At 41.7% G+C, this 10,746-nt stretch overlaps 1 protein-coding gene across 9 annotated transcripts in view; it reads left to right on the forward strand.

The window, feature by feature from the left end:
- Window positions 1-10,746, forward strand: part of arvcfb (ARVCF delta catenin family member b) — a 242,479-nt gene that overhangs the window by 41,259 nt on the left and 190,474 nt on the right. Inside the window, exon 1 of one of the 9 annotated variants that reach the window (XM_005747740.2) lies at window positions 626-643. The exons of the other annotated variants lie outside the window; for them this stretch is intronic. The gene's annotated coding sequence lies outside the window, so the exon portion shown is untranslated. Of the gene's footprint in view, window positions 1-625; window positions 644-10,746 lie in introns of those variants that run through there. 9 annotated transcript variants of the gene reach the window in all.

Consider the following 10,746-nt stretch of genomic DNA (forward strand, 5'->3'; position numbering starts at 1 on the left):
GAGGCCAGCCGGCTTGGAAATATGAACTGCGGCCTCCACACGCTCTTTGAAGCTCAGTCAGCGTACATGCAGACCTCATTTGTTTGGGCCCGCTCTATAAAATCTGTTGCCAGAACAGTCCTGTGTGTTTCCACCTTGTTGTTTATGGTTTGTGTCCTCAGATAGCATGGGGCACAGAGGAGAGAGCAAAGAAAAACACAGCCTTTCCTTGTGCTGTATTGAACTTGGCATGCAAAAGTATGGAATTCGAAAGCCAGAGATACAGGAGGAGTGCAGGCTGAGGTGGGGTGGGAGGTATATTCTACAAGCATAAAAAATGATGTGAACAGATGAGAGATGCTTCACATTCCAAGTGAGCCAAATAGGTTGTACTGTGCCTAGAAATCCTCCTTTAACAAAAATGTCTCCATGCTGTTGGAGCGATGTTTGACGCAAATTTAGCAAGATAAGCCGTCTAATTAGTGTTAAACACCTCAGCTCTGACAATAGCACCTCTCCGTTTCTTCCAGCCATGATCCAGCAGCAGCAGCAGAAGAAGAAATCAGGGCTGCCTCTCTGCCAGGAGGTTGGCAGTATGTTTTCACACCCATAGAGGGCAGCTGTGCTCTCCCACAACATCGACTATCTCACTAATAGAGAAAGAGTAAGAGACACTGAAACATGCCGTTTGTATAACACAAGTTATCAGACGAGGTAGCGTGTTTTCCTGTGTGACCGCCCTGCTGTTAATGCCCAGAGAAATTCTGTGTTGTTTATGGTTTCAGCTTATTGGAGTGAAGCACCATTCAAATCCCTAATGAAATCATGCACCTACCACAGGATGCATGCTCTGGATCTCACTTTGTTAAAAACATTCTCGTTTAAAATCTTTTTTTTTTATTGTTAATCCATCAACAATGTAAAAAGTGATTATCAGTGGCTTAAACGACTGGGGCTAATGAATCACGGTGCAATGAATGGTCAGTGCAGAGGTATTCAGTACAGGCTGAGCATGGCTACAGCTTGTACTCTGACAGTGCAGTCGGTTCAGGAAAAGATTCTTGTGCTGTACGTGTTTTTGTTAAGGCGCAGAGAGGAGAAGGAGCAAGTGCTGGCTCTGACCCAGCTCTCTGTAGTCTGGGTCCTGGCAGACATTGGACGGTAATAAACTAAACAATATCACATTAACTCGCAAGGTCCGCCATTAATGGGGACCTGCTTTGGCCAGAATGCAATATTGAACACACACACACACACACACACACACACACACACACACACACACACACACACACACACACACACACACCCTGTCTCTTCACTGACTACTTGATTCCGTGGCTGATGATTATAACTGTTATCTGTTGCGTCTGAAAAATTATTGAGCTTGTCAGCACCCATTAATTCACCATCGTAAATTAAGTGGCTCGCATTATGTTTTATGTTTTATCCCCTTCTTGCTGGAGACAACAGAGCAGCTTTTCCAGGGGCTACGTCTGGTTTACTGTACGATACTTTGCAGTTGACAGTCACTTGTTCTGCTTCCCTGTTGTTTAAAAGATTGTAGGCAATGAGATGAATTAGCCACAGCGGTGCACACGCACCTACTAAGAGATACAAAGCTCTGAAGTAAGCTGAGCTGTGCGTATATGTGCAAATGAGAAGTATGTGAGCTGGAGAGCTGCAGAATTTCAGTTCATGTCAACCACAGCACGCTTATTTTGCCATATGTTAAAGCAGAAAAGTCAAACACCTGAGCTGCTGGCGAAATCGATCAGTAAGCAATTATGTAATGCGCTTGCCATATGGCGCTGTAACATGATTGGTAGTCAAGGTAAAATAAATCATTTTTCTCTAATCAGGCAGTGAATAGCAGCAGAACCATGTGGCTACCAGCAGGGTGAAAGGAAAAAAAGAGAAAAAAGAAAGCGTGATTTTCGTCTATTGTGTGTTGAATTCAGGCACCACATTGTGCATCCACATGTGAGAGGAGCTGTTAATCAAAGCATGAATGCTTACTTCCTGTAAATGGTGAATGTAAGAGGTGGGGAGGGGACAACAATGGCAAACAGCAAGACAAATTACTCCAAATTGTACCCAGTCTAATCGGAAGCAGTCAACTTCCTGGCAAGTTGTTAATCGCATAAGATTCCAGTTAATGAAAAGCACTTTCACTCGCTATGGCAGCTTCTGTTAAAGGTCAGATGTCAGAGTCACCTGCAGTTGACATTGTGGAAATCTAATGACTTGCCGAAGGACACATTAGCAGACTGGACGCCCATATTATGTTTCCCAGTGAATGACTGATATAAACGCCTTGTAAGAGAGAAGCAGCAGAAATGCAGAAAATCCAAAAATGTGTTTAAAATCAGTTAGAAAGAGTTTGCCTATTAGAGACAAACACATTTTTGTTTGCCTTTGTTAGACTTTAATATAAACGTCATCACTCTGATGCAATTTGCATCTGCAATATTGTTGGCTTGCATTTAGCCAATGAGGTATCTTAGCACTAACTGTGAATATTTGGACCCGTTCATCCATGTATGCTTAATAGATTGTGTGCAGATATGCAGATAGATTGCATTTCAAGTTATGCTCTAGTTTGAAGTTGGTGTTCACTGATGAGCAGAAGACCTCAGCACTGATGGGTGAAATCCTGGTGTAACACAGCCTGTTTGAAAAATACTGTAATTTTGAAAGTGTGGTAGCATAACTGCCATGGCTGGGGTCATGCAGTTCTGCACTTAGGCCACACAGGAAGCTATTCAAGGTGATATGGTTACCCGAGACCACAGATAGTCAATGATATTTGGGTGGAAAAAATGATGGTGTTGTGAAGTGGGAGGGTTCTGACTGAAACTTTTTCTCAACAATGTGATAAACAATTGAGATGACTCCCAATGAGGAGGCACAGGATGCTGGTAAATACATTAGAGGAATGACTTCTCAACCGAAGCTTGAAATGTCCAATAGTGACCAACAAAGTGGTTCAAAGAGCCTCTGTTTGAACTCAGCTTTAGACTTGCTTTTTTTTAAATGAAAAAATGCATACTGCACTGTGTATTGACAGTGGTCAGAAAGCTGAAGAATGTTGTATGTTTTCCATTACTACATGGTTGCCATCTAGGTTGCAAGACAGTGTAAAGAAAGGAACCATGGACCAGTTTTCCTTAAATAGAAATGAGCTACTTAAGGTCCTGGCTTTATGTGGTGCATGGAATTTGGATTTCAGCTTGGGTTCTCTCTCACAGTCACAGTTAGTGAAGTTAGGTTAATTGCTGATTCTAAATTGGCCGTAGGTGTAAATGTGAGTGTGAATGGTTGTCTGTCCTTATTGGCTCTGAGACAGTCTGATCACCTGTCTGTGGTGTACCCTGCCTCTTGCCCCATGACAGCTGGGATAGGTTCCGGCCCTCCCACATGACCCTGAAATGGATAAGATAGAGAAGTTAGCCAGACCTTAAAGTAACAGCAGTAGATCAGGCATGTGAATTGCAGGGTTATTGTAATGCATGGTGAAGACATTTTCATTGTAGAAGAATTCAGTATTAGATGTTTAGTCAAGATGGAAATATTAGCAAGCATGACAGTTGCCTTCACAATCTTGTAATTTTCATTTTCAGCATTAGTAATGCACATAGTTTACACCAAGAAAGTGCACTTTGCATCCAAATTATACGGCAGCCATGGTGTTTCTAGTCTGTCTTTCTGTTTTCTCCACTGGGCCATTTTCCCTCTGACATTTTGTTCGTAGGATTAAGATAAGCAGTTATCCTTGGACACAGAAGGATTAAATCAAATTGTATGATGGACCACAGCTAAAAACCTATGATAGCGTCCTCTGTGTTGCACTTTCTATTTCTCTCTTCTCCCGTAAGTCAGTAGTGCAGATTTGAGGCTGTGGGTTTAACTTTACACTTTTAGAGCTGATGTGGCTTAGCCTTAAATACATTATCTGTGCAGTCAGCTGACTCTCCTGATGTCAGGGATACAGTAGTTTTGAATATATAACTGTACAACAGATTTTGTCAAATGTGAGTTTTATTTGGGTGGATAGCAAGTGTGCAGTCTTGCTGCATTTGGATGGATAAACAACCACAACTCTTGTTTCCAGAGAGAAGGAGAGCATTGATGCTGTTTGACAGCAGCGCAGTCAGCCAGCCTGCCACAAAACTCCCTCGTGAGGGACTACCACAAGATGCAGAAGTCCACTGCTGCTCCCTAAATCCCCATCAACACTTCCAATCCTCTCTGTATCTTTATTTCATACCGTTGTTCTCTGCTCTCCCCCTCACTGTTGGTAGTTTCTATCTTTATCTTCCACGATTCATGTTTGAATCTCTCAGCTTCGCTCATGTGGTAGCCTGCAAAACCATTTAAAACTGGTCAGAGTTAATGTGTGTGATATAACACCAACAAGATATATTCCTCTGCTTGCAAACAGGCAAGGGTAGCTCTGTGTTGCTGTGGAGGAGTGATGTTAGACTGAACAAAATAACAGGGTCTTGGTCTGTTTGCATGTGTGCACTGGTGTGTTCTGGCCATTCTGAGGCTCATTACTTGAGAAACGTCCTATGCGTTCATCAAGAGTTTGACAACCCCTGCAATGCATCTTCTGTCATATGTTACAGTCCGGTTTGGGCTGCTTTGCTACAAAGGAAGTCGGTCCTGAAAGGATAAAATTTCACAGCTAACTTTGAGCTGCTGGGCCTGATTTCTGTCACTCTGCCTTCTTTCTGCTGCTTCGCTCTTTTCTCTTTGTTTACATCCTGACAGCCTTCGCCTTGTCCTCTGCTACAAAGTCTACTTAAAAATAACAAAAGATATATATAATATCTATATGTGTGTGTTATATAGTCTATCATTCGATTTGCAGAGCAGCTTTTGCCAGTTTACTTAACTGCTGCACCACAGAGCTAATCTAACATGAGTTGGCCCAGCGTGGTTTGTTTACATTTTTGTTCTAGTTTGGACCCTTTATGCGGCTTCATCTTTGGAAGACGCCGTTCTGAATACCAATCTCTGTAGCGTTGCAGTGCTCACTGCTGTTTCTGCACAGGTATTTACAGCTGCTGGATGGTTTCCAGAGTCAGCTATATGGCTGAAGGCTTGATGTCAGAAAGTTCTGCACTTGCACTTTCCTTTGGGAGAAGTCAGTAAAGTGTAACTTTGTTGGATGTTAAAGAAAAGGTGTGGTGTAGAGAGGAGGATATAAATGGAACAAAATGCACTGAATTTGCAAAGTGTTTGGGACACGATATCAGCTTGCACTTTTTTTATTGGGGTTTTTTGGTGCAATATGTCTGCTATTGTGAGCAGAGTATAGATTTTTCAAGCGAGGTCAAGAAGTAATGATGACTTTTGTTCTGGGTTATAATCTTTTGTTGATATTATTTATGTTTGGCTGCAGCTTTTAGGACAAATTCCAATTAGTAGGGATGACCTTGCATTTAAATACCAAATCGTAAATGTATGAAGGCAGTCAGCAAAGGGAAAAAGTGTGTGTGTGTGTGTGTGTAAAAACCTTGGGATAATACAGTGCATAATGTTTAACATTTGTGAGTGCTGCAGATAGGGGGGCCGGGCCGTGATGAGATTCAATGGCATATTAAGTCTGTGTGAATGGATTTTTACTCTTTCATAGCACACTGTGCTCCGGTTTTCATAACAGTGTTGAATCACCATTTCCATTTCTCTAATTCTTTCCATCTTTTGTTGCAGGCAGCAGACTTGGCAACTATTGTTTGACACGTTACTCGTGCCAGAGAAAGCTGTGCGTGTGTGTGTTGGTGTAAGGGAGAGTTGAGAATGGCCAATCCATAAGCCCTAACAAGGGAATGTTGGTTTTAAAATCATATCAAGTGCACAGTTGTCTCTGGCAGTATTCGTTTTACAAACTGTTTGGATGCGAGGTTCGACACTTATGGGGCCAGGGTGTAATTTTCTTTAGTTGCTGTTAGACCGATTGGAAAAAAAAAAAGAAGAGGCATTATTTTTACATTGACAGTGGGATCAAAATCAGGCCGTTACGTAAGAAGTTAATTTTAAGAACAGAAAATTGAAATGAGTATTTTAAGGATTTTCTGCAACAGAAGCAAATTGCTTTTTATTAATCCATGTAGCGAAGATAAAAGAACATTTTATGTGTGAAGATGGAGCGGGAGACAAGAGGTCATAAAGTCAAAAGTACCTGTATTGAATATGTTCCGTAATTTAAGAATCTGTAGTCTACAGAGAGTGATTTTTCCACAGTGATGGGAGTCACGACTGAAACTTTTTCACTTCAAAACCATTGAATTCAGCCTTTGAGGCAGTTTTACGAGTTTTTCATTGTGCCTCAGCTGAGTAATTTTGGAGAAAAATCTATTCTACCTGGGCTTTAGAAACTGTTCCTTATTATTAGCATGCATATGAATAACAGTCAGAGAGTGAGAATGGGTTAAAATACAAGTGGGTCTGATGGATTTACTCCCTTCCCCCCAACTGCAAAGATCCTTTACATTCTAGTTGTTTCCCCCTGTTGAAATCTATTAAGACCACTGCAGCCCCCCATTTTTATGTCTTCATCCCATTAGCATTGAAGTCATGTGACCTACGGTAAACCATGCAAGGTCACTGATTCAGTAACAGAAGACATCGTTAAAGGCTACTGTTTGGGGCATTATAGTCCAGCACCCATTACATAAGTGATGCATTGAGGCTTCCTCATTTGTTAGTCTATAGAAACAGTGAAGAGTTTAAATCGTACACTTGAATGAGATTATCATTCATCCATCTGTTTACGACCTGTGGGGCTAGAAAGCATTAGCTTAGCTCAGCTTAAAGACTAAACACCAGGGGGAAACAAATATTTCCCAACCTGTCAAACTACTGTTTTACTTGCACAGAACTGAAGGAGGTTAGTGAAGAGTAGCACATGCTAAAAATGATAAATGATACCTTAACATAAAAAATGAGCAATGTTTACGACTTTGGCATGGATTTATTCATTAGGCTTCCTAACACTGCATGTGGGAGCATGAGCAGTCTGGACAGAATCACTCCTGTTAACTCCCCACCCCTCCCAGTGTGTGTGTGAGGGGTACTGCCATTGATAAAGAAGCCAGACCTCTCTCCTAATGACTTCCACGTTAGATTACGTCATCTGTCAGACTTGGCTAACCTTCCCTAAGCATGAAGCAAAGCCCTGCAGTGACCAAGAGCAGCAGACAGTGAGGATAATCTTTGCAAGTTTTTCTGAAAGGCCAGAAAAGTGGATGAGCTGCAGCTTTGAAGCCTGTATTGAGAAATCAAAGATGTGACGACTCTTGTTTCCCTGTGTACCACATTCATGGTCTGTTTAGGAGGTTGTTGGCTTGTTTGTGGTTGATATTTTCAGTTCAGAATTGACCACTCTTTATCTGATGAAGCCAAATTTCAAGAAAATTCTTGTTAGTGTTATTCACTGTGTTTTTAGCCGTATAATCTCCACCTGTGCTGTTGCTTGGGCTAATACACGAACTCACTCGTCACTTTATTAGGTCCACCTGTCTAGTACCAGGTTGGTCCTAGTTTCGCCTTCAAAGGTGCCTTAAACCTTCATTAAATAGATTCAGCAAGGTGCTGGAAACATTACTCAGAGACCTCGATCCATAACAACAATAGCATCACAAAGTTACAGCAGTTTTCTCAGCTGCACATCCATGACCTCCTGTTCCAGAAATCCCAAAGGTGCACTATTAGACTGAGATCAAGTGACCGTGAAGCCTATTTCATTACAGATAACTCATCATCATGTTCACGATAGCAGTTTGAGATGATTAGAGCTTTGTTGCACGGTGCATTATCCTGCTGGAAGCAGATATGAGAACATGGAAATACTGTGGTCATAAAAAGAAGGACATGGCCAGCAGCAATACTCAGGTAGGCTGTGGGATTCAAAACATTACACCACTACCAGCAGCCTGAACCCTTGGTACACAGCAAAATCTCCAGTGTTAAATTAACACTAGAGAGCGTGTATCTGGGTCCACTCCTCTGAGTGTTAAATATAATACTGTTGAGTGTTAAATGAACACTTTTGACAGTGTTATATTTTTAAAAGTAACCTAGTCAGTTTTGAAGATTAACAATGACTAACACTGGGCAGTGCTGATTTTCTAACACTGGAAAATAACTCAAAATGTTAGAAATACAATCGGGGCGATCGTGACTTAAAGAGTTGGCAGTTCGTCTTGTTGCCGGTTCGAGCCCCGGCTCGGACAGTCTCGGTCGTTGTGTCCTTTGGCAAGACACTTCAGCTGTCACCATGGCGCGATATGGCAGCCTCGCTTCTGTCAGTCTGCTCCAGGGCAGCTGTGGCTACAACTGTAGCTGCCTCCTCCAGTGTGTGAATGTGTGAGTGAATGAATAGTAGAATTGTAAAGTGCTTTGAGGGCCCCGAAAAGTGCTATATAAATGCCATTATTATTATAAATATTCCAGTGTTAGAAAATCAGCACTGCCCAGTGTTAGTCATTGTTAATTTTACCCTTAGCTTTTTTTTAACCGACATGAATACTGCTGCAGTCCATCTCCAGATGTTCTTGTGCATACCTTGATTGTAGAGGTTATTTGAGTTACTGTTTTCTTCTTATCAGCTTGAAGCTGTCTGGTCATTCGTCTCTGTACTCTGGCATCAACAAGACTTTTTCTCTCAGAGAACTGACGTTTTTTGCTTTTTCAGACCTCTGTAAACCCCAGAGATGACTGTGTGGGAAAATCCCAGCAGATCAGCTGTTTCTGAAATACTCAGAGCACACTGGCTCCAACAACCATGCTGCATTCAAAGTTACTTAAATCACCTTTCTTCCTCATTTTAATGCTTACTTTGCACTTCAGTAGGTTTTATTGGCCATCTGCAGGCCTAAATGCAATCAATTTCTATCATTTAATAATTTTTTGTTAAGATTTATTGAAATAATTGTTTCTCTTTGAAGTATTCTGTTAATATTGACAGCAAGATAACCAATGGATCAGTTCTCCAAAGCCGGCCACACAGTCTCCTCACAACCAGCCAGACTCTGCTGCCTGTTCTCCTCTATGCCCTTCTTCCATTTTATCTTCACTCCTGCCGCTATTTCCAACAGGTGATCTCATACACATAGTATTTGTGGAATCCAGGGATTGTATTACAGACTCTATACTGTTCAGCCTCTTTAGGCCATAATTTTTAATGATTAATCCGCGACAACCAGCTGATAGATAATTTAAACTGTAAAATGTAAGAAGATTGTAAAAAAGCCTAGAAATGTAAAATTACATCATAATACTTCAGAGGGTCAAAGTTTGTTTGGTTTACAGTCACACAAAACTGACAAGCAGCACATTTTAAATTTTAGAAATCTAAAAAACATTTTTTTTAAATGATTTAACAACTGATTGGAAACCTTTTCAGAAGTAATTTTAAGAGTGAAATGTGTTCTCGAGAGAGCGGGTCCACTCCCAAGAAGAATCTATTAAAGTTATATTTGTTTCTAATTCTGAGGATAGACATAGTCTGACATAAGGAGATCTTCTTTTACACCATTCAGTCGAATAAACTGCGTGTTGTACTGTAGCATAGCAGGTGTTAGTGCAATGCACCTGAAGGAGTACCCTGAAACAGAGTAATTAACTTGGTTTGGTGTGAACCGTTCGTGTTTCTCGATTGCCTTCTGGTGCCAGAAAATAAAGAGCATCCAAAAGCATTCTGCAGGATTTGTGCTTTGCAAAAATTATGAACAGGTTAATTTAAAAAAAAAAAATCTACAAATCTCAATGTGAAGATTTATATGTAGGAGCTGTTTTCTCTTTGCTATGTCTGTCAACCAGAAGACATGTGCAGCAAGCTAACACTGCAGCTCTGCTGAGAGGTGGGTGCTGTCACAAGCATGGAAGGACCAGTGGTGAACCAGCGACAGGGTCATGACGCATGAGGGGAGTGGCCTGTACGACCCAATCCAAGAGATGAACTGGTTCTGATAAAAAGGTGTCAGAATACAAAGGACATCGCAGGTTGTTGTGTGTGGGGCTGCATAACCTCGGACCAGTCAGAGTGCCCATGCTGAACCCTGTCCACTGCCAAAAGCGTAAACAGCGGGCACGTGAGCCTCAGAATTGGACCACAGAGCAAAGGGAGAAGGTGGCCTGTTCTGATGAATCACATTTCCTTTTAAATGACACGGATAGCTGGGTGCCTTGCTTACCTGGGGAATACCTGGAACCAGACTGCACTGTAGAAAGAAGGGAGTGTGATGCTTTGGGCAGCTGAGAAACTTCGGATCCTGCCTTCCATGTGGATCACTTTGACTCGTCCCACGTATCTTAGTGTTGTTGTAGACCATGCACAGCCATTTTGCAGAGCACAACAAAAAGTTGACCTGTTTGGCCTCCAAATTCCTCAGATCTCAATCCAATCAACCATCTGTGGCATGTGCTGGACAAACAAGTCCTATTCATGGAGGTCCAACCCCTGAGCTTTCAAACTTAAAGTATTTGTTGCCAGATGGTGGTGCCAGATACCACAACACACCTTCAGTGGTCTAGTGGGGTTTAGGAGGCAAAAGGGGAACCATCATAATATTATGCATGTGGTCATAATGTTATTCCTGATCGGTGCAGACTGGAGTAATCGATATGCAAAAATAGCACCTCAGAACCAAAAGAGGGAGTTTGTGAAATGGATTATGGAGTGAAGTGTCCTTTAGTGTGTCCTCCTGCCTGTGTTTAAGTTTGCTCAAATATTCTGTATGTTAGAACAAAGTTTCA

This window comes from Pundamilia nyererei, unplaced genomic scaffold (assembly GCF_000239375.1).
Source record: "Pundamilia nyererei isolate P.nyererei 1_Seehausen unplaced genomic scaffold, PunNye1.0 scaffold00203, whole genome shotgun sequence".
In the NCBI taxonomy this organism is placed as follows: domain Eukaryota; kingdom Metazoa; phylum Chordata; class Actinopteri; order Cichliformes; family Cichlidae; genus Pundamilia; species Pundamilia nyererei.